The following is a 15,578-nucleotide window of genomic DNA, read 5'->3' on the forward strand; positions in this document are numbered from 1 at the left end:
AATGTACATTATCGTATTTTGGACATTGTTTGAAATAACGACCTTACTTCCTTAAAAAAGAATTATACAAAGTTAGTTTCTAGGCGTTTATTCATGAGAGCTCTCGCTGACTGCCGGGTCTTCGCTTACGGCCACACCGCGCTGAGAACGCCCGATCTCGTCTGATCTCGGAAGCTAAGCAACGTCGGGCCTCGTTAGTACTTGGATGGGGGACCGCCTGGGAATACCAGGTGCTGTGAGCATTTTACCAGCGAAATCAATGTACATTATCGTATTTTGGACATTGTTTGAAATAACGACCTTACTTCCTTAAAAAAGAATTATACAAAGTTAGTTTCTAGGCGTTTATTCATGAGAGCTCTCGCTGGCTGCCGGGTCTTCGCTTACGGCCACACCGCGCTGAGAACGCCCGATCTCGTCTGATCTCGGAAGCTAAGCAACGTCGGGCCTGGTTAGTACTTGGATGGGAGACCGCCTGGGAATACCAGGTGCTGTGAGCATTTTACCAGCGAAATCAATGTAAATTATCGTATTTTGGACATTGTTTGAAATAACGACCTTACTTCCTTAAAAAAGAATTATACAAAGTTAGTTTCTAGGCGTTTATTCATGAGAGCTCTCGCTGACTGCCGGGTCTTCGCTTACGGCCACACCGCGCTGAGAACGCCCGATCTCGTCTGATCTCGGAAGCTAAGCAACGTCGGGCCTGGTTAGTACTTGGATGGGAGACCCCCTGGGAATACCAGGTGCTGTGCGCATTTTACCAGCGAAATCAATGTAAATTATCGTATTTTGGACATTGTTTGAAATAACGACCTTACTTCCTTAAAAAAGAATTATACAAAGTTAGTTTCTAGGCGTTTATTCATGAGAGCTCTCGCTGACTGCCGGGTCTTCGCTTACGGCCACACCGCGCTGAGAACGCCCGATCTCGTCTGATCTCGGAAGCTAAGCAACGTCGGGCCTGGTTAGTACTTGGATGGGAGACCGCCTGGGAATACCAGGTGCTGTGAGCATCTTACCAGCGAAATCAATGTAAATTATCGTATTTTGGACATTGTTTGAAATAACGACCTTACTTCCTTAAAAAAGAATTATACAAAGTTAGTTTCTAGGCGTTTATTCATGAGAGCTCTCGCTGACTGCCGGGTCTTCGCTTACGGCCACACCGCGCTGAGAACGCCCGATCTCGTCTGATCTCGGAAGCTAAGCAACGTCGGGCCTGGTTAGTACTTGGATGGGAGACCGCCTGGGAATACCAGGTGCTGTGAGCATTTTACCAGCGAAATCAATGTACATTATCGTATTTTGGACATTGTTTGAAATAACGACCTTACTTCCTTAAAAAAGAATTATACAAAGTTAGTTTCTAGGCGTTTATTCATGAGAGCTCTCGCTGACTGCCGGGTCTTCGCTTACGGCCACACCGCGCTGAGAACGCCCGATCTCGTCTGATCTCGGAAGCTAAGCAACGTCGGGCCTCGTTAGTACTTGGATGGGAGACCGCCTGGGAATACCAGGTGCTGTGAGCATTTTACCAGCGAAATCAATGTAAATTATCGTATTTTGGACATTGTTTGAAATAACGACCTTACTTCCTTAAAAAAGAATTATACAAAGTTAGTTTCTAGGCGTTTATTCATGAGAGCTCTCGCTGACTGCCGGGTCTTCGCTTACGGCCACACCGCGCTGAGAACGCCCGATCTCGTCTGATCTCGGAAGCTAAGCAACGTCGGGCCTGGTTAGTACTTGGATGGGAGACCGCCTGGGAATACCAGGTGCTGTGAGCATTTTACCAGCGAAATCAATGTAAATTATCGTATTTTGGACATTGTTTGAAATAACGACCTTACTTCCTTAAAAAAGAATTATACAAAGTTAGTTTCTAGGCGTTTATTCATGAGAGCTCTCGCTGACTGCCGGGTCTTCGCTTACGGCCACACCGCGCTGAGAACGCCCGATCTCGTCTGATCTCGGAAGCTAAGCAACGTCGGGCCTGGTTAGTACTTGGATGGGAGACCGCCTGGGAATACCAGGTGCTGTGAGCATTTTACCAGCGAAATCAATGTAAATTATCGTATTTTGGACATTGTTTGAAATAACGACCTTACTTCCTTAAAAAAGAATTATACAAAGTTAGTTTCTAGGCGTTTATTCATGAGAGCTCTCGCTGACTGCCGGGTCTTCGCTTACGGCCACACCGCGCTGAGAACGCCCGATCTCGTCTGATCTCGGAAGCTAAGCAACGTCGGGCCTGGTTAGTACTTGGATGGGAGACCGCCTGGGAATACCAGGTGCTGTGAGCATTTTACCAGCGAAATCAATGTAAATTATCGTATTTTGGACATTGTTTGAAATAACGACCTTACTTCCTTAAAAAAGAATTATACAAAGTTAGTTTCTAGGCGTTTATTCATGAGAGCTCTCGCTGACTGCCGGGTCTTCGCTTACGGCCACACCGCGCTGAGAACGCCCGATCTCGTCTGATCTCGGAAGCTAAGCAACGTCGGGCCTGGTTAGTACTTGGATGGGAGACCGCCTGGGAATACCAGGTGCTGTGAGCATTTTACCAGCGAAATCAATGTACATTATCGTATTTTGGACATTGTTTGAAATAACGACCTTACTTCCTTAAAAAAGAATTATACAAAGTTAGTTTCTAGGCGTTTATTCATGAGAGCTCTCGCTGACTGCCGGGTCTTCGCTTACGGCCACACCGCGCTGAGAACGCCCGATCTCGTCTGATCTCGGAAGCTAAGCAACGTCGGGCCTGGTTAGTACTTGGATGGGAGACCGCCTGGGAATACCAGGTGCTGTGAGCATTTTACCAGCGAAATCAATGTAAATTATCGTATTTTGGACATTGTTTGAAATAACGACCTTACTTCCTTAAAAAAGAATTATACAAAGTTAGTTTCTAGGCGTTTATTCATGAGAGCTCTCGCTGACTGCCGGGTCTTCGCTTACGGCCACACCGCGCTGAGAACGCCCGATCTCGTCTGATCTCGGAAGCTAAGCAACGTCGGGCCTGGTTAGTACTTGGATGGGAGACCGCCTGGGAATACCAGGTGCTGTGAGCATTTTACCAGCGAAATCAATGTAAATTATCGTATTTTGGACATTGTTTGAAATAACGACCTTACTTCCTTAAAAAGAATTATACAAAGTTAGTTTCTAGGCGTTTATTCATGAGAGCTCTCGCTGACTGCCGGGTCTTCGCTTACGGCCACACCGCGCTGAGAACGCCCGATCTCGTCTGATCTCGGAAGCTAAGCAACGTCGGGCCTGGTTAGTACTTGGATGGAGACCGCCTGGGAATACCAGGTGCTGTGAGCATTTTACCAGCGAAATCAATGTAAATTATCGTATTTTGGACATTGTTTGAAATAACGACCTTACTTCCTTAAAAAAGAATTATACAAAGTTAGTTTCTAGGCGTTTATTCATGAGAGCTCTCGCTGACTGCCGGGTCTTCGCTTACGGCCACACCGCGCTGAGAACGCCCGATCTCGTCTGATCTCGGAAGCTAAGCAACGTCGGGTCTGGTTAGTACTTGGATGGGAGACCGCCTGGGAATACCAGGTGCTGTGAGCATTTTACCAGCGAAATCAATGTAAATTATCGTATTTTGGACATTGTTTGAAATAACGACCTTACTTCCTTAAAAAAGAATTATACAAAGTTAGTTTCTAGGCGTTTATTCATGAGAGCTCTCGCTGACTGCCGGGTCTTCGCTTACGGCCACACCGCGCTGAGAACGCCCGATCTCGTCTGATCTCGGAAGCTAAGCAACGTCGGGCCTGGTTAGTACTTGGATGGGAGACCGCCTGGGAATACAGGTGCTGTGAGCATTTTACCAGCGAAATCAATGTAAATTATCGTATTTTGGACATTGTTTGAAATAACGACCTTACTTCCTTAAAAAAGAATTATACAAAGTTAGTTTCTAGGCGTTTATTCATGAGAGCTCTCGCTGACTGCCGGGTCTTCGCTTACGGCCACACCGCGCTGAGAACGCCCGATCTCGTCTGATCTCGGAAGCTAAGCAACGTCGGGCCTGGTTAGTACTTGGATGGGAGACCGCCTGGGAATACCAGGTGCTGTGAGCATTTTACCAGCGAAATCAATGTACATTATCGTATTTTGGACATTGTTTGAAATAACGACCTTACTTCCTTAAAAAAGAATTATACAAAGTTAGTTTCTAGGCGTTTATTCATGAGAGCTCTCGCTGACTGCCGGGTCTTCGCTTACGGCCACACCGCGCTGAGAACGCCCGATCTCGTCTGATCTCGGAAGCTAAGCAACGTCGGGCCTGGTTAGTACTTGGATGGGAGACCGCCTGGGAATACCAGGTGCTGTGAGCATTTTACCAGCGAAATCAATGTACATTATCGTATTTTGGACATTGTTTGAAATAACGACCTTACTTCCTTAAAAAAGAATTATACAAAGTTAGTTTCTAGGCGTTTATTCATGAGAGCTCTCGCTGACTGCCGGGTCTTCGCTTACGGCCACACCGCGCTGAGAACGCCCGATCTCGTCTGATCTCGGAAGCTAAGCAACGTCGGGCCTCGTTAGTACTTGGATGGGAGACCGCCTGGGAATACCAGGTGCTGTGAGCATTTTACCAGCGAAATCAATGTAAATTATCGTATTTTGGACATTGTTTGAAATAACGACCTTACTTCCTTAAAAAAGAATTATACAAAGTTAGTTTCTAGGCGTTTATTCATGAGAGCTCTCGCTGACTGCCGGGTCTTCGCTTACGGCCACACCGCGCTGAGAACGCCCGATCTCGTCTGATCTCGGAAGCTAAGCAACGTCGGGCCTGGTTAGTACTTGGATGGGAGACCGCCTGGGAATACCAGGTGCTGTGAGCATTTTACCAGCGAAATCAATGTAAATTATCGTATTTTGGACATTGTTTGAAATAACGACCTTACTTCCTTAAAAAAGAATTATACAAAGTTAGTTTCTAGGCGTTTATTCATGAGAGCTCTCGCTGACTGCCGGGTCTTCGCTTACGGCCACACCGCGCTGAGAACGCCCGATCTCGTCTGATCTCGGAAGCTAAGCAACGTCGGGCCTGGTTAGTACTTGGATGGGAGACCGCCTGGGAATACCAGGTGCTGTGAGCATTTTACCAGCGAAATCAATGTAAATTATCGTATTTTGGACATTGTTTGAAATAACGACCTTACTTCCTTAAAAAAGAATTATACAAAGTTAGTTTCTAGGCGTTTATTCATGAGAGCTCTCGCTGACTGCCGGGTCTTCGCTTACGGCCACACCGCGCTGAGAACGCCCGATCTCGTCTGATCTCGGAAGCTAAGCAACGTCGGGCCTGGTTAGTACTTGGATGGGAGACCGCCTGGGAATACCAGGTGCTGTGAGCATTTTACCAGCGAAATCAATGTACATTATCGTATTTTGGACATTGTTTGAAATAACGACCTTACTTCCTTAAAAAAGAATTATACAAAGTTAGTTTCTAGGCGTTTATTCATGAGAGCTCTCGCTGACTGCCGGGTCTTCGCTTACGGCCACACCGCGCTGAGAACGCCCGATCTCGTCTGATCTCGGAAGCTAAGCAACGTCGGGCCTGGTTAGTACTTGGATGGGAGACCGCCTGGGAATACCAGGTGCTGTGAGCATTTTACCAGCGAAATCAATGTAAATTATCGTATTTTGGACATTGTTTGAAATAACGACCTTACTTCCTTAAAAAAGAATTATACAAAGTTAGTTTCTAGGCGTTTATTCATGAGAGCTCTCGCTGACTGCCGGGTCTTCGCTTACGGCCACACCGCGCTGAGAACGCCCGATCTCGTCTGATCTCGGAAGCTAAGCAACGTCGGGCCTGGTTAGTACTTGGATGGGAGACCGCCTGGGAATACCAGGTGCTGTGAGCATTTTACCAGCGAAATCAATGTAAATTATCGTATTTTGGACATTGTTTGAAATAACGACCTTACTTCCTTAAAAAAGAATTATACAAAGTTAGTTTCTAGGCGTTTATTCATGAGAGCTCTCGCTGACTGCCGGGTCTTCGCTTACGGCCACACCGCGCTGAGAACGCCCGATCTCGTCTGATCTCGGAAGCTAAGCAACGTCGGGCCTGGTTAGTACTTGGATGGGAGACCGCCTGGGAATACCAGGTGCTGTGAGCATTTTACCAGCGAAATCAATGTACATTATCGTATTTTGGACATTGTTTGAAATAACGACCTTACTTCCTTAAAAAAGAATTATACAAAGTTAGTTTCTAGGCGTTTATTCATGAGAGCTCTCGCTGACTGCCGGGTCTTCGCTTACGGCCACACCGCGCTGAGAACGCCCGATCTCGTCTGATCTCGGAAGCTAAGCAACGTCGGGCCTGGTTAGTACTTGGATGGGAGACCGCCTGGGAATACCAGGTGCTGTGAGCATTTTACCAGCGAAATCAATGTAAATTATCGTATTTTGGACATTGTTTGAAATAACGACCTTACTTCCTTAAAAAAGAATTATACAAAGTTAGTTTCTAGGCGTTTATTCATGAGAGCTCTCGCTGACTGCCGGGTCTTCGCTTACGGCCACACCGCGCTGAGAACGCCCGATCTCGTCTGATCTCGGAAGCTAAGCAACGTCGGGCCTGGTTAGTACTTGGATGGGAGACCGCCTGGGAATACCAGGTGCTGTGAGCATTTTACCAGCGAAATCAATGTACATTATCGTATTTTGGACATTGTTTGAAATAACGACCTTACTTCCTTAAAAAAGAATTATACAAAGTTAGTTTCTAGGCGTTTATTCATGAGAGCTCTCGCTGACTGCCGGGTCTTCGCTTACGGCCACACCGCGCTGAGAACGCCCGATCTCGTCTGATCTCGGAAGCTAAGCAACGTCGGGCCTGGTTAGTACTTGGATGGGAGACCGCCTGGGAATACCAGGTGCTGTGAGCATTTTACCAGCGAAATCAATGTAAATTATCGTATTTTGGACATTGTTTGAAATAACGACCTTACTTCCTTAAAAAAGAATTATACAAAGTTAGTTTCTAGGCGTTTATTCATGAGAGCTCTCGCTGACTGCCGGGTCTTCGCTTACGGCCACACCGCGCTGAGAACGCCCGATCTCGTCTGATCTCGGAAGCTAAGCAACGTCGGGCCTGGTTAGTACTTGGATGGGAGACCGCCTGGGAATACCAGGTGCTGTGAGCATTTTACCAGCGAAATCAATGTAAATTATCGTATTTTGGACATTGTTTGAAATAACGACCTTACTTCCTTAAAAAAGAATTATACAAAGTTAGTTTCTAGGCGTTTATTCATGAGAGCTCTCGCTGACTGCCGGGTCTTCGCTTACGGCCACACCGCGCTGAGAACGCCCGATCTCGTCTGATCTCGGAAGCTAAGCAACGTCGGGCCTGGTTAGTACTTGGATGGGAGACCGCCTGGGAATACCAGGTGCTGTGAGCATTTTACCAGCGAAATCAATGTAAATTATCGTATTTTGGACATTGTTTGAAATAACGACCTTACTTCCTTAAAAAAGAATTATACAAAGTTAGTTTCTAGGCGTTTATTCATGAGAGCTCTCGCTGACTGCCGGGTCTTCGCTTACGGCCACACCGCGCTGAGAACGCCAGATCTCGTCTGATCTCGGAAGCTAAGCAACGTCGGGCCTGGTTAGTACTTGGATGGGAGACCGCCTGGGAATACCAGGTGCTGTGAGCATTTTACCAGCGAAATCAATGTACATTATCGTATTTTGGACATTGTTTGAAATAACGACCTTACTTCCTTAAAAAAGAATTATACAAAGTTAGTTTCTAGGCGTTTATTCATGAGAGCTCTCGCTGACTGCCGGGTCTTCGCTTACGGCCACACCGCGCTGAGAACGCCCGATCTCGTCTGATCTCGGAAGCTAAGCAACGTCGGGCCTGGTTAGTACTTGGATGGGAGACCGCCTGGGAATACCAGGTGCTGTGAGCATTTTACCAGCGAAATCAATGTAAATTATCGTATTTTGGACATTGTTTGAAATAACGACCTTACTTCCTTAAAAAAGAATTATACAAAGTTAGTTTCTAGGCGTTTATTCATGAGAGCTCTCGCTGACTGCCGGGTCTTCGCTTACGGCCACACCGCGCTGAGAACGCCCGATCTCGTCTGATCTCGGAAGCTAAGCAACGTCGGGCCTGGTTAGTACTTGGATGGGAGACCGCCTGGGAATACCAGGTGCTGTGAGCATTTTACCAGCGAAATCAATGTACATTATCGTATTTTGGACATTGTTTGAAATAACGACCTTACTTCCTTAAAAAAGAATTATACAAAGTTAGTTTCTAGGCGTTTATTCATGAGAGCTCTCGCTGACTGCCGGGTCTTCGCTTACGGCCACACCGCGCTGAGAACGCCCGATCTCGTCTGATCTCGGAAGCTAAGCAACGTCGGGCCTGGTTAGTACTTGGATGGGAGACCGCCTGGGAATACCAGGTGCTGTGAGCATTTTACCAGCGAAATCAATGTAAATTATCGTATTTTGGACATTGTTTGAAATAACGACCTTACTTCCTTAAAAAAGAATTATACAAAGTTAGTTTCTAGGCGTTTATTCATGAGAGCTCTCGCTGACTGCCGGGTCTTCGCTTACGGCCACACCGCGCTGAGAACGCCCGATCTCGTCTGATCTCGGAAGCTAAGCAACGTCGGGCCTGGTTAGTACTTGGATGGGAGACCGCCTGGGAATACCAGGTGCTGTGAGCATTTTACCAGCGAAATCAATGTAAATTATCGTATTTTGGACATTGTTTGAAATAACGACCTTACTTCCTTAAAAAAGAATTATACAAAGTTAGTTTCTAGGCGTTTATTCATGAGAGCTCTCGCTGACTGCCGGGTCTTCGCTTACGGCCACACCGCGCTGAGAACGCCCGATCTCGTCTGATCTCGGAAGCTAAGCAACGTCGGGCCTGGTTAGTACTTGGATGGGAGACCGCCTGGGAATACCAGGTGCTGTGAGCATTTTACCAGCGAAATCAATGTAAATTATCGTATTTTGGACATTGTTTGAAATAACGACCTTACTTCCTTAAAAAAGAATTATACAAAGTTAGTTTCTAGGCGTTTATTCATGAGAGCTCTCGCTGACTGCCGGGTCTTCGCTTACGGCCACACCGCGCTGAGAACGCCCGATCTCGTCTGATCTCGGAAGCTAAGCAACGTCGGGCCTGGTTAGTACTTGGATGGGAGACCGCCTGGGAATACCAGGTGCTGTGAGCATTTTACCAGCGAAATCAATGTACATTATCGTATTTTGGACATTGTTTGAAATAACGACCTTACTTCCTTAAAAAAGAATTATACAAAGTTAGTTTCTAGGCGTTTATTCATGAGAGCTCTCGCTGACTGCCGGGTCTTCGCTTACGGCCACACCGCGCTGAGAACGCCCGATCTCGTCTGATCTCGGAAGCTAAGCAACGTCGGGCCTGGTTAGTACTTGGATGGGAGACCGCCTGGGAATACCAGGTGCTGTGAGCATTTTACCAGCGAAATCAATGTAAATTATCGTATTTTGGACATTGTTTGAAATAACGACCTTACTTCCTTAAAAAAGAATTATACAAAGTTAGTTTCTAGGCGTTTATTCATGAGAGCTCTCGCTGACTGCCGGGTCTTCGCTTACGGCCACACCGCGCTGAGAACGCCCGATCTCGTCTGATCTCGGAAGCTAAGCAACGTCGGGCCTGGTTAGTACTTGGATGGGAGACCGCCTGGGAATACCAGGTGCTGTGAGCATTTTACCAGCGAAATCAATGTAAATTATCGTATTTTGGACATTGTTTGAAATAACGACCTTACTTCCTTAAAAAAGAATTATACAAAGTTAGTTTCTAGGCGTTTATTCATGAGAGCTCTCGCTGACTGCCGGGTCTTCGCTTACGGCCACACCGCGCTGAGAACGCCCGATCTCGTCTGATCTCGGAAGCTAAGCAACGTCGGGCCTGGTTAGTACTTGGATGGGAGACCGCCTGGGAATACCAGGTGCTGTGAGCATTTTACCAGCGAAATCAATGTAAATTATCGTATTTTGGACATTGTTTGAAATAACGACCTTACTTCCTTAAAAAAGAATTATACAAAGTTAGTTTCTAGGCGTTTATTCATGAGAGCTCTCGCTGACTGCCGGGTCTTCGCTTACGGCCACACCGCGCTGAGAACGCCCGATCTCGTCTGATCTCGGAAGCTAAGCAACGTCGGGCCTGGTTAGTACTTGGATGGGAGACCGCCTGGGAATACCAGGTGCTGTGAGCATTTTACCAGCGAAATCAATGTAAATTATCGTATTTTGGACATTGTTTGAAATAACGACCTTACTTCCTTAAAAAAGAATTATACAAAGTTAGTTTCTAGGCGTTTATTCATGAGAGCTCTCGCTGACTGCCGGGTCTTCGCTTACGGCCACACCGCGCTGAGAACGCCCGATCTCGTCTGATCTCGGAAGCTAAGCAACGTCGGGCCTGGTTAGTACTTGGATGGGAGACCGCCTGGGAATACCAGGTGCTGTGAGCATTTTACCAGCGAAATCAATGTACATTATCGTATTTTGGACATTGTTTGAAATAACGACCTTACTTCCTTAAAAAAGAATTATACAAAGTTAGTTTCTAGGCGTTTATTCATGAGAGCTCTCGCTGACTGCCGGGTCTTCGCTTACGGCCACACCGCGCTGAGAACGCCCGATCTCGTCTGATCTCGGAAGCTAAGCAACGTCGGGCCTGGTTAGTACTTGGATGGGAGACCGCCTGGGAATACCAGGTGCTGTGAGCATTTTACCAGCGAAATCAATGTAAATTATCGTATTTTGGACATTGTTTGAAATAACGACCTTACTTCCTTAAAAAAGAATTATACAAAGTTAGTTTCTAGGCGTTTATTCATGAGAGCTCTCGCTGACTGCCGGGTCTTCGCTTACGGCCACACCGCGCTGAGAACGCCCGATCTCGTCTGATCTCGGAAGCTAAGCAACGTCGGGCCTGGTTAGTACTTGGATGGGAGACCGCCTGGGAATACCAGGTGCTGTGAGCATTTTACCAGCGAAATCAATGTAAATTATCGTATTTTGGACATTGTTTGAAATAACGACCTTACTTCCTTAAAAAAGAATTATACAAAGTTAGTTTCTAGGCGTTTATTCATGAGAGCTCTCGCTGACTGCCGGGTCTTCGCTTACGGCCACACCGCGCTGAGAACGCCCGATCTCGTCTGATCTCGGAAGCTAAGCAACGTCGGGCCTGGTTAGTACTTGGATGGGAGACCGCCTGGGAATACCAGGTGCTGTGAGCATTTTACCAGCGAAATCAATGTACATTATCGTATTTTGGACATTGTTTGAAATAACGACCTTACTTCCTTAAAAAAGAATTATACAAAGTTAGTTTCTAGGCGTTTATTCATGAGAGCTCTCGCTGACTGCCGGGTCTTCGCTTACGGCCACACCGCGCTGAGAACGCCCGATCTCGTCTGATCTCGGAAGCTAAGCAACGTCGGGCCTGGTTAGTACTTGGATGGGAGACCGCCTGGGAATACCAGGTGCTGTGAGCATTTTACCAGCGAAATCAATGTAAATTATCGTATTTTGGACATTGTTTGAAATAACGACCTTACTTCCTTAAAAAAGAATTATACAAAGTTAGTTTCTAGGCGTTTATTCATGAGAGCTCTCGCTGACTGCCGGGTCTTCGCTTACGGCCACACCGCGCTGAGAACGCCCGATCTCGTCTGATCTCGGAAGCTAAGCAACGTCGGGCCTGGTTAGTACTTGGATGGGAGACCGCCTGGGAATACCAGGTGCTGTGAGCATTTTACCAGCGAAATCAATGTAAATTATCGTATTTTGGACATTGTTTGAAATAACGACCTTACTTCCTTAAAAAAGAATTATACAAAGTTAGTTTCTAGGCGTTTATTCATGAGAGCTCTCGCTGACTGCCGGGTCTTCGCTTACGGCCACACCGCGCTGAGAACGCCCGATCTCGTCTGATCTCGGAAGCTAAGCAACGTCGGGCCTGGTTAGTACTTGGATGGGAGACCGCCTGGGAATACCAGGTGCTGTGAGCATTTTACCAGCGAAATCAATGTACATTATCGTATTTTGGACATTGTTTGAAATAACGACCTTACTTCCTTAAAAAAGAATTATACAAAGTTAGTTTCTAGGCGTTTATTCATGAGAGCTCTCGCTGACTGCCGGGTCTTCGCTTACGGCCACACCGCGCTGAGAACGCCCGATCTCGTCTGATCTCGGAAGCTAAGCAACGTCGGGCCTGGTTAGTACTTGGATGGGAGACCGCCTGGGAATACCAGGTGCTGTGAGCATTTTACCAGCGAAATCAATGTAAATTATCGTATTTTGGACATTGTTTGAAATAACGACCTTACTTCCTTAAAAAAGAATTATACAAAGTTAGTTTCTAGGCGTTTATTCATGAGAGCTCTCGCTGACTGCCGGGTCTTCGCTTACGGCCACACCGCGCTGAGAACGCCCGATCTCGTCTGATCTCGGAAGCTAAGCAACGTCGGGCCTGGTTAGTACTTGGATGGGAGACCGCCTGGGAATACCAGGTGCTGTGAGCATTTTACCAGCGAAATCAATGTACATTATCGTATTTTGGACATTGTTTGAAATAACGACCTTACTTCCTTAAAAAAGAATTATACAAAGTTAGTTTCTAGGCGTTTATTCATGAGAGCTCTCGCTGACTGCCGGGTCTTCGCTTACGGCCACACCGCGCTGAGAACGCCCGATCTCGTCTGATCTCGGAAGCTAAGCAACGTCGGGCCTGGTTAGTACTTGGATGGGAGACCGCCTGGGAATACCAGGTGCTGTGAGCATTTTACCAGCGAAATCAATGTAAATTATCGTATTTTGGACATTGTTTGAAATAACGACCTTACTTCCTTAAAAAAGAATTATACAAAGTTAGTTTCTAGGCGTTTATTCATGAGAGCTCTCGCTGACTGCCGGGTCTTCGCTTACGGCCACACCGCGCTGAGAACGCCCGATCTCGTCTGATCTCGGAAGCTAAGCAACGTCGGGCCTGGTTAGTACTTGGATGGGAGACCGCCTGGGAATACCAGGTGCTGTGAGCATTTTACCAGCGAAATCAATGTAAATTATCGTATTTTGGACATTGTTTGAAATAACGACCTTACTTCCTTAAAAAAGAATTATACAAAGTTAGTTTCTAGGCGTTTATTCATGAGAGCTCTCGCTGACTGCCGGGTCTTCGCTTACGGCCACACCGCGCTGAGAACGCCCGATCTCGTCTGATCTCGGAAGCTAAGCAACGTCGGGCCTGGTTAGTACTTGGATGGGAGACCGCCTGGGAATACCAGGTGCTGTGAGCATTTTACCAGCGAAATCAATGTAAATTATCGTATTTTGGACATTGTTTGAAATAACGACCTTACTTCCTTAAAAAAGAATTATACAAAGTTAGTTTCTAGGCGTTTATTCATGAGAGCTCTCGCTGACTGCCGGGTCTTCGCTTACGGCCACACCGCGCTGAGAACGCCCGATCTCGTCTGATCTCGGAAGCTAAGCAACGTCGGGCCTGGTTAGTACTTGGATGGGAGACCGCCTGGGAATACCAGGTGCTGTGAGCATTTTACCAGCGAAATCAATGTAAATTATCGTATTTTGGACATTGTTTGAAATAACGACCTTACTTCCTTAAAAAAGAATTATACAAAGTTAGTTTCTAGGCGTTTATTCATGAGAGCTCTCGCTGACTGCCGGGTCTTCGCTTACGGCCACACCGCGCTGAGAACGCCCGATCTCGTCTGATCTCGGAAGCTAAGCAACGTCGGGCCTGGTTAGTACTTGGATGGGAGACCGCCTGGGAATACCAGGTGCTGTGAGCATTTTACCAGCGAAATCAATGTAAATTATCGTATTTTGGACATTGTTTGAAATAACGACCTTACTTCCTTAAAAAAGAATTATACAAAGTTAGTTTCTAGGCGTTTATTCATGAGAGCTCTCGCTGACTGCCGGGTCTTCGCTTACGGCCACACCGCGCTGAGAACGCCCGATCTCGTCTGATCTCGGAAGCTAAGCAACGTCGGGCCTGGTTAGTACTTGGATGGGAGACCGCCTGGGAATACCAGGTGCTGTGAGCATTTTACCAGCGAAATCAATGTAAATTATCGTATTTTGGACATTGTTTGAAATAACGACCTTACTTCCTTAAAAAAGAATTATACAAAGTTAGTTTCTAGGCGTTTATTCATGAGAGCTCTCGCTGACTGCCGGGTCTTCGCTTACGGCCACACCGCGCTGAGAACGCCCGATCTCGTCTGATCTCGGAAGCTAAGCAACGTCGGGCCTGGTTAGTACTTGGATGGGAGACCGCCTGGGAATACCAGGTGCTGTGAGCATTTTACCAGCGAAATCAATGTAAATTATCGTATTTTGGACATTGTTTGAAATAACGACCTTACTTCCTTAAAAAAGAATTATACAAAGTTAGTTTCTAGGCGTTTATTCATGAGAGCTCTCGCTGACTGCCGGGTCTTCGCTTACGGCCACACCGCGCTGAGAACGCCCGATCTCGTCTGATCTCGGAAGCTAAGCAACGTCGGGCCTGGTTAGTACTTGGATGGGAGACCGCCTGGGAATACCAGGTGCTGTGAGCATTTTACCAGCGAAATCAATGTAAATTATCGTATTTTGGACATTGTTTGAAATAACGACCTTACTTCCTTAAAAAAGAATTATACAAAGTTAGTTTCTAGGCGTTTATTCATGAGAGCTCTCGCTGACTGCCGGGTCTTCGCTTACGGCCACACCGCGCTGAGAACGCCCGATCTCGTCTGATCTCGGAAGCTAAGCAACGTCGGGCCTGGTTAGTACTTGGATGGGAGACCGCCTGGGAATACCAGGTGCTGTGAGCATTTTACCAGCGAAATCAATGTAAATTATCGTATTTTGGACATTGTTTGAAATAACGACCTTACTTCCTTAAAAAAGAATTATACAAAGTTAGTTTCTAGGCGTTTATTCATGAGAGCTCTCGCTGACTGCCGGGTCTTCGCTTACGGCCACACCGCGCTGAGAACGCCCGATCTCGTCTGATCTCGGAAGCTAAGCAACGTCGGGCCTGGTTAGTACTTGGATGGGAGACCGCCTGGGAATACCAGGTGCTGTGAGCATTTTACCAGCGAAATCAATGTAAATTATCGTATTTTGGACATTGTTTGAAATAACGACCTTACTTCCTTAAAAAAGAATTATACAAAGTTAGTTTCTAGGCGTTTATTCATGAGAGCTCTCGCTGACTGCCGGTCTTCGCTTACGGCCACACCGCGCTGAGAACGCCCGATCTCGTCTGATCTCGGAAGCTAAGCAACGTCGGGCCTGGTTAGTACTTGGATGGGAGACCGCCTGGGAATACCAGGTGCTGTGAGCATTTTACCAGCGAAATCAATGTAAATTATCGTATTTTGGACATTGTTTGAATAACGACCTTACTTCCTTAAAAAAGAATTATACAAAGTTAGTTTCTAGGCGTTTATTCATGAGAGCTC

The 15,578-nt window shown here is 46.5% G+C and overlaps 60 non-coding genes across 60 annotated transcripts; all 60 read left to right on the plus strand.

The window, feature by feature from the left end:
- The first annotated feature begins 123 nt into the window (after positions 1–123).
- Positions 124–242, plus strand: LOC133119689 (5S ribosomal RNA). Its single transcript, XR_009706727.1, has one exon. It is a non-coding gene; the product is annotated as a 5S ribosomal RNA (ribosomal RNA).
- A 139-nt stretch (positions 243–381) lies between these two features.
- LOC133119605 (5S ribosomal RNA) lies at positions 382–500 on the plus strand. The gene has a single exon (XR_009706646.1). It is a non-coding gene; the product is annotated as a 5S ribosomal RNA (ribosomal RNA).
- A 139-nt stretch (positions 501–639) lies between these two features.
- On the plus strand, positions 640–758 carry LOC133119669 (5S ribosomal RNA). The gene has a single exon (XR_009706707.1). It is a non-coding gene; the product is annotated as a 5S ribosomal RNA (ribosomal RNA).
- Positions 759–897: 139 nt separating this feature from the next.
- On the plus strand, positions 898–1,016 carry LOC133119606 (5S ribosomal RNA). The gene has a single exon (XR_009706647.1). It is a non-coding gene; the product is annotated as a 5S ribosomal RNA (ribosomal RNA).
- A 139-nt stretch (positions 1,017–1,155) lies between these two features.
- LOC133119607 (5S ribosomal RNA) lies at positions 1,156–1,274 on the plus strand. The gene has a single exon (XR_009706648.1). It is a non-coding gene; the product is annotated as a 5S ribosomal RNA (ribosomal RNA).
- Positions 1,275–1,413: 139 nt separating this feature from the next.
- On the plus strand, positions 1,414–1,532 carry LOC133119684 (5S ribosomal RNA). Its single transcript, XR_009706722.1, has one exon. It is a non-coding gene; the product is annotated as a 5S ribosomal RNA (ribosomal RNA).
- Positions 1,533–1,671: 139 nt separating this feature from the next.
- Positions 1,672–1,790, plus strand: LOC133119608 (5S ribosomal RNA). The gene has a single exon (XR_009706649.1). It is a non-coding gene; the product is annotated as a 5S ribosomal RNA (ribosomal RNA).
- Positions 1,791–1,929: 139 nt separating this feature from the next.
- On the plus strand, positions 1,930–2,048 carry LOC133119609 (5S ribosomal RNA). Its single transcript, XR_009706650.1, has one exon. It is a non-coding gene; the product is annotated as a 5S ribosomal RNA (ribosomal RNA).
- A 139-nt stretch (positions 2,049–2,187) lies between these two features.
- Positions 2,188–2,306, plus strand: LOC133119611 (5S ribosomal RNA). The gene has a single exon (XR_009706652.1). It is a non-coding gene; the product is annotated as a 5S ribosomal RNA (ribosomal RNA).
- Positions 2,307–2,445: 139 nt separating this feature from the next.
- Positions 2,446–2,564, plus strand: LOC133119612 (5S ribosomal RNA). The gene has a single exon (XR_009706653.1). It is a non-coding gene; the product is annotated as a 5S ribosomal RNA (ribosomal RNA).
- A 139-nt stretch (positions 2,565–2,703) lies between these two features.
- LOC133119613 (5S ribosomal RNA) lies at positions 2,704–2,822 on the plus strand. Its single transcript, XR_009706654.1, has one exon. It is a non-coding gene; the product is annotated as a 5S ribosomal RNA (ribosomal RNA).
- Positions 2,823–2,961: 139 nt separating this feature from the next.
- LOC133119614 (5S ribosomal RNA) lies at positions 2,962–3,080 on the plus strand. Its single transcript, XR_009706655.1, has one exon. It is a non-coding gene; the product is annotated as a 5S ribosomal RNA (ribosomal RNA).
- A 138-nt stretch (positions 3,081–3,218) lies between these two features.
- Positions 3,219–3,336, plus strand: LOC133119688 (5S ribosomal RNA). The gene has a single exon (XR_009706726.1). It is a non-coding gene; the product is annotated as a 5S ribosomal RNA (ribosomal RNA).
- A 139-nt stretch (positions 3,337–3,475) lies between these two features.
- LOC133119665 (5S ribosomal RNA) lies at positions 3,476–3,594 on the plus strand. Its single transcript, XR_009706704.1, has one exon. It is a non-coding gene; the product is annotated as a 5S ribosomal RNA (ribosomal RNA).
- Positions 3,595–3,733: 139 nt separating this feature from the next.
- Positions 3,734–3,851, plus strand: LOC133119670 (5S ribosomal RNA). The gene has a single exon (XR_009706708.1). It is a non-coding gene; the product is annotated as a 5S ribosomal RNA (ribosomal RNA).
- A 139-nt stretch (positions 3,852–3,990) lies between these two features.
- On the plus strand, positions 3,991–4,109 carry LOC133119615 (5S ribosomal RNA). Its single transcript, XR_009706656.1, has one exon. It is a non-coding gene; the product is annotated as a 5S ribosomal RNA (ribosomal RNA).
- Positions 4,110–4,248: 139 nt separating this feature from the next.
- Positions 4,249–4,367, plus strand: LOC133119616 (5S ribosomal RNA). The gene has a single exon (XR_009706657.1). It is a non-coding gene; the product is annotated as a 5S ribosomal RNA (ribosomal RNA).
- Positions 4,368–4,506: 139 nt separating this feature from the next.
- On the plus strand, positions 4,507–4,625 carry LOC133119686 (5S ribosomal RNA). Its single transcript, XR_009706724.1, has one exon. It is a non-coding gene; the product is annotated as a 5S ribosomal RNA (ribosomal RNA).
- A 139-nt stretch (positions 4,626–4,764) lies between these two features.
- Positions 4,765–4,883, plus strand: LOC133119617 (5S ribosomal RNA). Its single transcript, XR_009706658.1, has one exon. It is a non-coding gene; the product is annotated as a 5S ribosomal RNA (ribosomal RNA).
- A 139-nt stretch (positions 4,884–5,022) lies between these two features.
- LOC133119618 (5S ribosomal RNA) lies at positions 5,023–5,141 on the plus strand. The gene has a single exon (XR_009706659.1). It is a non-coding gene; the product is annotated as a 5S ribosomal RNA (ribosomal RNA).
- Positions 5,142–5,280: 139 nt separating this feature from the next.
- Positions 5,281–5,399, plus strand: LOC133119619 (5S ribosomal RNA). Its single transcript, XR_009706660.1, has one exon. It is a non-coding gene; the product is annotated as a 5S ribosomal RNA (ribosomal RNA).
- Positions 5,400–5,538: 139 nt separating this feature from the next.
- LOC133119620 (5S ribosomal RNA) lies at positions 5,539–5,657 on the plus strand. The gene has a single exon (XR_009706661.1). It is a non-coding gene; the product is annotated as a 5S ribosomal RNA (ribosomal RNA).
- Positions 5,658–5,796: 139 nt separating this feature from the next.
- Positions 5,797–5,915, plus strand: LOC133119622 (5S ribosomal RNA). Its single transcript, XR_009706663.1, has one exon. It is a non-coding gene; the product is annotated as a 5S ribosomal RNA (ribosomal RNA).
- A 139-nt stretch (positions 5,916–6,054) lies between these two features.
- Positions 6,055–6,173, plus strand: LOC133119623 (5S ribosomal RNA). The gene has a single exon (XR_009706664.1). It is a non-coding gene; the product is annotated as a 5S ribosomal RNA (ribosomal RNA).
- Positions 6,174–6,312: 139 nt separating this feature from the next.
- On the plus strand, positions 6,313–6,431 carry LOC133119624 (5S ribosomal RNA). Its single transcript, XR_009706665.1, has one exon. It is a non-coding gene; the product is annotated as a 5S ribosomal RNA (ribosomal RNA).
- Positions 6,432–6,570: 139 nt separating this feature from the next.
- LOC133119625 (5S ribosomal RNA) lies at positions 6,571–6,689 on the plus strand. Its single transcript, XR_009706666.1, has one exon. It is a non-coding gene; the product is annotated as a 5S ribosomal RNA (ribosomal RNA).
- Positions 6,690–6,828: 139 nt separating this feature from the next.
- LOC133119626 (5S ribosomal RNA) lies at positions 6,829–6,947 on the plus strand. The gene has a single exon (XR_009706667.1). It is a non-coding gene; the product is annotated as a 5S ribosomal RNA (ribosomal RNA).
- Positions 6,948–7,086: 139 nt separating this feature from the next.
- On the plus strand, positions 7,087–7,205 carry LOC133119627 (5S ribosomal RNA). Its single transcript, XR_009706668.1, has one exon. It is a non-coding gene; the product is annotated as a 5S ribosomal RNA (ribosomal RNA).
- A 139-nt stretch (positions 7,206–7,344) lies between these two features.
- Positions 7,345–7,463, plus strand: LOC133119628 (5S ribosomal RNA). Its single transcript, XR_009706669.1, has one exon. It is a non-coding gene; the product is annotated as a 5S ribosomal RNA (ribosomal RNA).
- A 139-nt stretch (positions 7,464–7,602) lies between these two features.
- Positions 7,603–7,721, plus strand: LOC133119673 (5S ribosomal RNA). The gene has a single exon (XR_009706711.1). It is a non-coding gene; the product is annotated as a 5S ribosomal RNA (ribosomal RNA).
- Positions 7,722–7,860: 139 nt separating this feature from the next.
- Positions 7,861–7,979, plus strand: LOC133119629 (5S ribosomal RNA). The gene has a single exon (XR_009706670.1). It is a non-coding gene; the product is annotated as a 5S ribosomal RNA (ribosomal RNA).
- A 139-nt stretch (positions 7,980–8,118) lies between these two features.
- Positions 8,119–8,237, plus strand: LOC133119630 (5S ribosomal RNA). The gene has a single exon (XR_009706671.1). It is a non-coding gene; the product is annotated as a 5S ribosomal RNA (ribosomal RNA).
- A 139-nt stretch (positions 8,238–8,376) lies between these two features.
- Positions 8,377–8,495, plus strand: LOC133119632 (5S ribosomal RNA). Its single transcript, XR_009706672.1, has one exon. It is a non-coding gene; the product is annotated as a 5S ribosomal RNA (ribosomal RNA).
- A 139-nt stretch (positions 8,496–8,634) lies between these two features.
- Positions 8,635–8,753, plus strand: LOC133119634 (5S ribosomal RNA). The gene has a single exon (XR_009706674.1). It is a non-coding gene; the product is annotated as a 5S ribosomal RNA (ribosomal RNA).
- A 139-nt stretch (positions 8,754–8,892) lies between these two features.
- Positions 8,893–9,011, plus strand: LOC133119635 (5S ribosomal RNA). Its single transcript, XR_009706675.1, has one exon. It is a non-coding gene; the product is annotated as a 5S ribosomal RNA (ribosomal RNA).
- A 139-nt stretch (positions 9,012–9,150) lies between these two features.
- Positions 9,151–9,269, plus strand: LOC133119636 (5S ribosomal RNA). Its single transcript, XR_009706676.1, has one exon. It is a non-coding gene; the product is annotated as a 5S ribosomal RNA (ribosomal RNA).
- Positions 9,270–9,408: 139 nt separating this feature from the next.
- LOC133119637 (5S ribosomal RNA) lies at positions 9,409–9,527 on the plus strand. Its single transcript, XR_009706677.1, has one exon. It is a non-coding gene; the product is annotated as a 5S ribosomal RNA (ribosomal RNA).
- A 139-nt stretch (positions 9,528–9,666) lies between these two features.
- On the plus strand, positions 9,667–9,785 carry LOC133119638 (5S ribosomal RNA). The gene has a single exon (XR_009706678.1). It is a non-coding gene; the product is annotated as a 5S ribosomal RNA (ribosomal RNA).
- Positions 9,786–9,924: 139 nt separating this feature from the next.
- Positions 9,925–10,043, plus strand: LOC133119639 (5S ribosomal RNA). The gene has a single exon (XR_009706679.1). It is a non-coding gene; the product is annotated as a 5S ribosomal RNA (ribosomal RNA).
- Positions 10,044–10,182: 139 nt separating this feature from the next.
- LOC133119640 (5S ribosomal RNA) lies at positions 10,183–10,301 on the plus strand. Its single transcript, XR_009706680.1, has one exon. It is a non-coding gene; the product is annotated as a 5S ribosomal RNA (ribosomal RNA).
- A 139-nt stretch (positions 10,302–10,440) lies between these two features.
- Positions 10,441–10,559, plus strand: LOC133119641 (5S ribosomal RNA). The gene has a single exon (XR_009706681.1). It is a non-coding gene; the product is annotated as a 5S ribosomal RNA (ribosomal RNA).
- A 139-nt stretch (positions 10,560–10,698) lies between these two features.
- On the plus strand, positions 10,699–10,817 carry LOC133119642 (5S ribosomal RNA). The gene has a single exon (XR_009706682.1). It is a non-coding gene; the product is annotated as a 5S ribosomal RNA (ribosomal RNA).
- A 139-nt stretch (positions 10,818–10,956) lies between these two features.
- Positions 10,957–11,075, plus strand: LOC133119643 (5S ribosomal RNA). Its single transcript, XR_009706683.1, has one exon. It is a non-coding gene; the product is annotated as a 5S ribosomal RNA (ribosomal RNA).
- A 139-nt stretch (positions 11,076–11,214) lies between these two features.
- On the plus strand, positions 11,215–11,333 carry LOC133119645 (5S ribosomal RNA). Its single transcript, XR_009706685.1, has one exon. It is a non-coding gene; the product is annotated as a 5S ribosomal RNA (ribosomal RNA).
- Positions 11,334–11,472: 139 nt separating this feature from the next.
- Positions 11,473–11,591, plus strand: LOC133119646 (5S ribosomal RNA). Its single transcript, XR_009706686.1, has one exon. It is a non-coding gene; the product is annotated as a 5S ribosomal RNA (ribosomal RNA).
- A 139-nt stretch (positions 11,592–11,730) lies between these two features.
- On the plus strand, positions 11,731–11,849 carry LOC133119647 (5S ribosomal RNA). The gene has a single exon (XR_009706687.1). It is a non-coding gene; the product is annotated as a 5S ribosomal RNA (ribosomal RNA).
- A 139-nt stretch (positions 11,850–11,988) lies between these two features.
- Positions 11,989–12,107, plus strand: LOC133119648 (5S ribosomal RNA). Its single transcript, XR_009706688.1, has one exon. It is a non-coding gene; the product is annotated as a 5S ribosomal RNA (ribosomal RNA).
- Positions 12,108–12,246: 139 nt separating this feature from the next.
- LOC133119649 (5S ribosomal RNA) lies at positions 12,247–12,365 on the plus strand. Its single transcript, XR_009706689.1, has one exon. It is a non-coding gene; the product is annotated as a 5S ribosomal RNA (ribosomal RNA).
- Positions 12,366–12,504: 139 nt separating this feature from the next.
- LOC133119650 (5S ribosomal RNA) lies at positions 12,505–12,623 on the plus strand. The gene has a single exon (XR_009706690.1). It is a non-coding gene; the product is annotated as a 5S ribosomal RNA (ribosomal RNA).
- Positions 12,624–12,762: 139 nt separating this feature from the next.
- On the plus strand, positions 12,763–12,881 carry LOC133119651 (5S ribosomal RNA). The gene has a single exon (XR_009706691.1). It is a non-coding gene; the product is annotated as a 5S ribosomal RNA (ribosomal RNA).
- A 139-nt stretch (positions 12,882–13,020) lies between these two features.
- Positions 13,021–13,139, plus strand: LOC133119652 (5S ribosomal RNA). The gene has a single exon (XR_009706692.1). It is a non-coding gene; the product is annotated as a 5S ribosomal RNA (ribosomal RNA).
- Positions 13,140–13,278: 139 nt separating this feature from the next.
- Positions 13,279–13,397, plus strand: LOC133119653 (5S ribosomal RNA). The gene has a single exon (XR_009706693.1). It is a non-coding gene; the product is annotated as a 5S ribosomal RNA (ribosomal RNA).
- A 139-nt stretch (positions 13,398–13,536) lies between these two features.
- On the plus strand, positions 13,537–13,655 carry LOC133119654 (5S ribosomal RNA). The gene has a single exon (XR_009706694.1). It is a non-coding gene; the product is annotated as a 5S ribosomal RNA (ribosomal RNA).
- Positions 13,656–13,794: 139 nt separating this feature from the next.
- LOC133119656 (5S ribosomal RNA) lies at positions 13,795–13,913 on the plus strand. Its single transcript, XR_009706696.1, has one exon. It is a non-coding gene; the product is annotated as a 5S ribosomal RNA (ribosomal RNA).
- Positions 13,914–14,052: 139 nt separating this feature from the next.
- Positions 14,053–14,171, plus strand: LOC133119658 (5S ribosomal RNA). The gene has a single exon (XR_009706697.1). It is a non-coding gene; the product is annotated as a 5S ribosomal RNA (ribosomal RNA).
- A 139-nt stretch (positions 14,172–14,310) lies between these two features.
- LOC133119659 (5S ribosomal RNA) lies at positions 14,311–14,429 on the plus strand. The gene has a single exon (XR_009706698.1). It is a non-coding gene; the product is annotated as a 5S ribosomal RNA (ribosomal RNA).
- A 139-nt stretch (positions 14,430–14,568) lies between these two features.
- On the plus strand, positions 14,569–14,687 carry LOC133119660 (5S ribosomal RNA). Its single transcript, XR_009706699.1, has one exon. It is a non-coding gene; the product is annotated as a 5S ribosomal RNA (ribosomal RNA).
- A 139-nt stretch (positions 14,688–14,826) lies between these two features.
- LOC133119661 (5S ribosomal RNA) lies at positions 14,827–14,945 on the plus strand. Its single transcript, XR_009706700.1, has one exon. It is a non-coding gene; the product is annotated as a 5S ribosomal RNA (ribosomal RNA).
- A 139-nt stretch (positions 14,946–15,084) lies between these two features.
- On the plus strand, positions 15,085–15,203 carry LOC133119662 (5S ribosomal RNA). Its single transcript, XR_009706701.1, has one exon. It is a non-coding gene; the product is annotated as a 5S ribosomal RNA (ribosomal RNA).
- A 138-nt stretch (positions 15,204–15,341) lies between these two features.
- On the plus strand, positions 15,342–15,460 carry LOC133119663 (5S ribosomal RNA). The gene has a single exon (XR_009706702.1). It is a non-coding gene; the product is annotated as a 5S ribosomal RNA (ribosomal RNA).
- Positions 15,461–15,578: the final 118 nt, after the last annotated feature.

The sequence above is a fragment of the Conger conger genome, unplaced genomic scaffold, assembly GCF_963514075.1.
Source record: "Conger conger unplaced genomic scaffold, fConCon1.1 SCAFFOLD_146, whole genome shotgun sequence".
Taxonomy (NCBI): domain Eukaryota; kingdom Metazoa; phylum Chordata; class Actinopteri; order Anguilliformes; family Congridae; genus Conger; species Conger conger.